We start from the raw sequence: 7105 nt of genomic DNA, 5'->3' as shown, positions 1-7105 counted from the left end.
GAAAGGACTTACTTTTGGTGCAGATATATGTTGATGATAGCATTTTTGGTTCTACAAATGACAGACTTTGTAAAAGGTTTACCAAACTAATACAGTCAAGATATCAAATGAGTATGATGGGAGAACTTAGCTATTTTCTGGGCCTTCAAGTCAAGCAGAATGCAGAAGGAACTTTTATTTGTCAATCTAAGTACACCAGAAATTTGTTAAAGAAATTTGGAATGCAAGATTGTTCAAGTGCATCCACTCCTATGGCCACTGCAACAAAATTGGATAAGGATACTGGTATATCAGTAGATATTACTGATTACAGAGGTATGATTGGCTCACTACTCTATCTAACTGCAAGTAGACCTGATATCATGTATGCTACCTGTCTTTGTGCAAGATTTTAAGCAGATCCAAGAGAACCTCACTTAACAGCTGTGAAAAGAATTTTCAAATACCTAAAGGGTATAGCTGATCTGGGATTATGGTATCCTAGAGAATCAGACTTTAAGCTAATAGGTTACTCAGATGCAGATTTTGCAGGATGCAAAATTGACAGGAAAAGAACAAGTGGAAGCTACCAATTTCTTGGAGGCAGATTAGTTTCTTGGTTTAGCAAGAAACAGAAGTCAATTTCCACATCAACTGCAGAAGCAGAGTACATTGTTGCAGGAAGCTGTTCTACACAGATTCTTTGGATGAAGAATCAGTTATTGGATTATGGGTTAACATATTCTAAAATCCCTATTTACTGTGATAATCAAAGTGCTATTGCTATGACAGGTAATCCAGTTCAACACTCAATGACAAAGCACATCAGCATTAGGTACCACTTCATAAGGGAACATGTGGATGAAGGTACAGTGAAATTGCATTTTGTTCCAACAGATCAACAACTAGCAGATATCTTCACAAAACCACTATGTGAAGCAACCTTTACAAGATTGGTAAATGAACTTGGAATGGTTTCAAGTTCTTTTTCTAAATCTGCTTAGTTTATGTTCTGGTACATCAGACTTTATGATCAGTATTTACAGATATTACTATCTTTGTGAATTATGTGCCTAAATTGAAAAATTGCTTAAATGTTGATTGTTGTCTGATGTGAATTTCTAAACTCTGATAGTGATATGAATGTTTCTGTGACTATTCAATCCAATGAGGATAATTGTGCTAGATGTTGAACTAGTAGTCTTTAATATACTAAAGATCCCATGTCTGAAGTAATTATTTATGTGGAAATCTCTTAACACAAGCAAATTCTGATATTGAGCTTAGTTGAAGTTTAATTTGTGTATCTTATTACTAAGTCAAAAACTAGAATAGTGCTTCTTATCTGTCAAGTTATGATGTTAGTAAATCTGATGGATGTACTAAGTGCTGATAAGCCTCACTTATTAATAGAAAAGAAAAGAAATAAAAACCAGATACTCCTTTAAGATCTAGAGTAAAAATGTGTGGAAGCGAAGACCCAAGTGCATTGCTGGTATTAAGTAATATGAATTAGAAAAGTAAAATAAAATTTTCTTGGTGACTTTTCACATTCTCTGATTACTGGAGAAATACTCTGATAATAGCATAAATTCTGATAAGCAGTTGTGACTCACTTACACTGAGAAGCCACTGCAAAAAGGAATTTCAAAAGATGCATAAAATGAGCACAAAACAGTTAAGGTGGACTCTTGTATGAACTCATTCTATAGTAGACTTCAAAATAATGACAGATTTTAAGCAAAGTTCTTAGTTATGCCATATTTCTAAGATGTACTGAGGTAAATCAGACTTTACTCTTTATCTGATATTTAGCTTAATGTACACACATACACTCCATATGAATGATGAAAATTACTGTGGTGATAAATGTTATTTTGGATGAACTGTTTAAGTGTTAGTTGCATAAATTATGAGGAAAAGTTCTGATGAAAATTCTGATGATTAAGTTCTGATGTACCCAAATCAGTATTTGTGTGAAGAATTACAGGGATAAACATTCACTTTTCGAGTAAAGAAGCCATATTCTGATGACTTTTAAATTCTGATAATAATCAAGTTCTGATGCTGACGTGGCAGTATTTATTTACTTGGTTTATTTTTGGTCATTACCTTAACGGTTACATTTTTTTTGGAATATTGGTTTATGTGAGATAAAGCAGTAATAATTATTTGTTTAATGGGAGCAGTTTTTTTTAAACTGAACGTGCAAAGTCATAATTGCTTATTTACCGTGCCCATTAACTTTTGCCTTAACTGTTGCATGTTTGACAGGTGTAAAGGTCTGTTCTACTTCTCATTAACTGCTGTAACGTGGGTTGTCTAAGTAAAAGAGATAAAAGATTTTCAAATCTTTTATTCATATTTTTATTCTATTTCACTATCTCTCTTTTCTTATTCTCTCACATTTTCTGACGGTTCACTCTACAGACATTTCAACAAACACCTTTTAGGCAAACAAGTTTCTCACTAATTTCTGATGGCGCCCAAGGATTTAATTGTTGATGGAGCCAAGTTTGTACCAAATAACTATGCTGCAATCTTGAACAAGGCTGAAGCTCCATCAGATTTGCACTTTGTGCAAGATTTTTTTAGCAAATAGTGAGATTGGGTATGCTTTGACCCAACCTCAAGCCATTTCAAGCCAACAAGTACTGACGTTTTGGCGGACTGGGATTTTTGATAATGGTGGTGCTACTGGTACTCCAAGCATAGTATTTGAAGTAAATGATGTTGAACATGTAGTTACTCATGGGGCAGTTCGCAAAGCTCTCCACTTACCAGAAGGCTGTATATTCTCAACAGTGGAGGACCCTGTTCTACAGCAGCTTATGGCCAGTTTGGGTTATGAGAAAAGTCTGGAAAAGCTTGGGCAACTGAAAAGAGAAAATATCAGGAAAGAATGAAACTTTTTCTTTGATTGCATCACTAAGGCATTCGCCAATAAATTCTCAAATTTTGATGCTATTCCAATCATGAGTCAGCAAATCGGGTATGCTCTTATTCATCAAACTCACTTTGATTTTGCAAGTGATGTGCTAGGTTTCATAGGGGATAGGATGATAGAGGATAGGAATGTAGTATAATTTGCTAGATTCTATCAGCTTATATATACTTTTTCTTATGCTGATGAACCCCTACCTACCACAGATTTAATTTCACCCTTTAAGCTTGCAAAAAGGGCTTTTAATGATTTGTTAAATGTTGACATTAAGAAAACAATGGTTAGACCCTTACAAATACCTCAGTTAGTGAAACAGATACTGGTAAATGCTGACCCTCAAACCTACACATCTGTTTACCCTGATGTTGAACCCACATCCCAGCCACCACAACAGCCATCAGAACATACCACATCTATACAAACACCTCAAACTTCTCAACCTCAACCCACTCATCCCTCAATCAGGACATATTTCAAAACATCACAGACATCTCAGTCTCAACCTTCAGCACATCCTGTGAAGCCTTCATCTTCCAAATCCAAGAGGACTAAGATAGTACCTCAGACTCAATAGAAGAGAAGGAAACTTGTTTTGAGAGATGAGTCAGACAATGAGGAACAGGTTCCCATGTCTGAACCTGTTGTAGTAGTAGCTGAGAAGATCTCTTCTCAGAAAGACACTGTAACTGGGAGTTCTAGGCCTCTCAAGAGGCTTAGAAAGCTAAATCCTGATGATAAAGTTCCTACAGTGTCTCCACCTTTGAAGAAAATGAAAAAGTAAAGAGCTCACTGGGACACAGTTGAGACAGAATCAGAAGATGAGGAAGTAGCTAAGGAAGGGGGTCAGGAATCTTTGATCCCAATAGAACCAATTGTAATTGAATCACTTCCTTCAGCACAACCAAAAACTGCTCAAGATAGAGTGTGTACTCCTCCTGTGTCACCTATAATTGAACAAGTACATACTGATGACCCAGGCACAAGTGCTGAGATTGATATTCATAACTTGATTGTGCATGAGGTTTTGTACTTAAAAGCTCCACCAACTCACATCACTCCACCAACAACACCAATCCTAGATGCTGATTTTAATAAAAATATTCCTACTACACCAATTCTGAATCTGGATGATGACAATCAGATTATAGGTGGGCATCAAGGTTTGGCTGTTGATCAGAACTTAGTTGGAGATCAGCACTTAGAGGATGATGTTGAAGCCTCAATAGCCTCTCATACTATTCTTTTATCAGAGGATGCTGATGATGCTGATTTTATAAGTTCTGATGCTGCTAATGATGAACTTACTGGTGAAACTGCTGCAACTGTAGATACTGATGCAGCTGGTCCATTAGGACATGCACCTCAACAAGCTCCAAACAAAGCTGAATTAATCAAGAAGTTTGTTAGAGAAGAGGCACCAGTACCTTGGAGTGAAACTCCTAGAGGAAGGGAGTGGACTAAGGAATGGAACAAAGTTGATTTTATTTCTTCTTCAACCATACTTGCTGACCACTTGACCAAAGTTGATGAGATGCTACTCAATGATGATTTCAAGACACAGCTCAGAGTTACTGCACTAAGTACAAGGCACCTTCAAGGTTAACAATCTGTAACTCAGGCCAAGGTAGACAAGATTCAAGAATCCATATATCAGCAAGATATGCCTGTCAAGCTGGACAAGAAAAGGTTTTTCAAACCTACCTTTGATAGAGTTGAGTTCATTGAGAAAACTCAGGAGAAGCAACAGGCTCAGATTGATGAAATTTTGAAGAATCAAGCTTTTCATCAAAATCAACTCAATGAGATCCAATCCTCAGTGGAATTGCTTCTCTCTCTTCTTTTACCTGCTGATGCCAAAAAGGGGGAGAAAGTAATTAAGTCAAAATGCAAAACTGTTAAAACACCGAAGGGAAAGGATGATGAAAAAGATGACCAGGGAAACTCTGGAATGGGTGGAGGTCATAGTCAAGGTAAAGGGTTTTTGTTATGGATAAAAAACTAAGGTTATTATTTGCTGTATTTATTACTAAGATTCGGGAGCTCAAGGCCTTTAATGGCTGCTCTCGTGTTTCGTGGCTCGATCTGCCTTTACGAGATGCCTACGTATCTCTGTGAATTAGAGAATCAAGCCAAAAAATGTAGTTCTGAGCTGTGGGGTGAGGCCCCTTATATAGATGTTGGGAGTCCTTGAATTGGACTTGGTATAGGAGACTTGGTGGGCAAGTCTCATAATTAGAATGGAATTTGGAGTCCTAGATAGTAGGAAACTGATTCCTTATCCTTTTAGGCCCCCTTGAGGCTAATCTCTAAGGATTTATATCCTTATCGGGACTCCTCTCAACATCTGATTTTTCCACTATTAATTAATTACAAAATTAATTAATAATCAGGGCTTTTGGGCCTTTTTTATTCCATCAGGCCTGATCTGGTCCATCAGGCTTAACCTTTCTGGTCTGAGTATCATATATCTTTTTATTGGGCCTAGCAGCCCACAACTTGTACAATTAATGCAGTATTTAATTATACAATCATAATTTATTTATCACTATCATTTGCCCCCCAACTTTTGGGAAACATTGATTAGGTTTCGCAGAAGTTAAGTCTATTCGTTCCCTTACAGGGTTTCGTTTCTCCGTAAAGTGTGGAGCGACCTACACATTTACAATGAATTTTTCCTTTTATTCAGGAATTATCTTAATTTCCAGGAATTTTTCCCTTATTTCCGGGATTTTTCCCTTATTTTCTGGATTTTTCCCTAATTTTCTGGGATTTTCCCTAATTTTCTGGGATTTTCCCTAATTTTCTGGGATTTTCCCTAATTTCCGGGATTTTTCCCTAATTTTCTGGATTTTTTAGATTTCCAGCCCTTTTTCGACCAGGATCCTAGTCGAAATTTCGACCTGGATCCTAGTCGAAAATAGGGGTCAGCCTTGCCATCCTGGTCGAAGGAATTCGACTAGGATCCACGACCTGGAATTCGACCAGGATCCTAGTCGAAAATTCGACATGGATTTAGGTCGAAAATTCCATCTTTTTTTAGCTTCTTGTCATGAGCCTATCGACTAGAATTTCGACTAGGATTCTAGTCGATATTTCGACCTGAATCCTGTTCGAAAATTCTTTGGTTTTCTTGCTTCCTGGTCGAAGGATTTCGACTAGGATCCACGACCTGGAATTCGACCAGGATCCTAGTCGAACTTCGACCTGGGTTTTTAATCCCCATTTTTTGAAAGATGCTTGGTTTATTCGACCTCATTCCTGGTCAAAGCTTCGACCTCAATTCAGTCCCGTTATTCCAGCTATTTTCGGGTGTCTGCTCGAAAGATTTCGGGCAGGATTCACGACCTGGAATTCGACCTGGATTCTGGTCTTTTTTACCCGTTATTTTCGGGTGTCTGCTCGAAAGATTTCGGGCAGGATTCTCGACCTGGATTTCGACCTGGTTCCTGGTCTTCCACTAGCCTTCTTTATTTAGCTTTAATTTAGGGTATTGTATTTTCCAAATCCTAATTGGATTTGGGCCTGGCCTTTTTTGTTGGACCTTATTAAATTTTACTGAGCCTCTATTATTGGGCTTTTCCAAATCTTATTGGGCCTCTTTTATTGGGTCTTTTCAAATCTTTTTGGGCCTCTTTTATTGAGCCTTTTCAAATCTTATTGGGCCTTTTCAAATCTTATTGGGCCTCTTATTGATCTGGGCTTGATACACCCTGTTTAGAATGCTCTAGAATTCCTAGGAATATTCTGGAATATTCTTTTTTCTGGGATTTTTCCTATGGGCTTTTGTTCTCAATGGGCTTTTCGTCCCTTCAACTTCCTTTTCCTCTTATATAAAGGAATGAGGAAAGGCTATTACTCCTCACTTTCTCATTTCTTAGTTTCCTTCTTTATCTTCCTGCTAAGATTCTCAGAGGAATAACAGCAAGTTGGAGCTCAAAGCCTTTTTCAGGAGCGCTTCTTCAGGTAAGATTCCTCCCTTTGCTTTTCGTGTCTATTTTTCCATTGTGTGCCATTTTAAGATAGCCTATTTACGTGCCCCTTACTTTTTTCAGATGGCTGACAAAAGAATGACTCGCTTGGCCAAGATGAACGTGGCTAGAAAGTCCAACGATTTTCCTATTCGATCGAGGTATACTTCCTTAATCGACATGATCAACACTCGAGGGGACGAGTATCCGTCTG

This window comes from Apium graveolens, chromosome 4 (genome assembly GCF_009905375.1).
Source record: "Apium graveolens cultivar Ventura chromosome 4, ASM990537v1, whole genome shotgun sequence".
In the NCBI taxonomy this organism is placed as follows: Eukaryota; Viridiplantae; Streptophyta; class Magnoliopsida; order Apiales; family Apiaceae; genus Apium; species Apium graveolens.
This window is presented reverse-complemented; position numbering follows the sequence as displayed.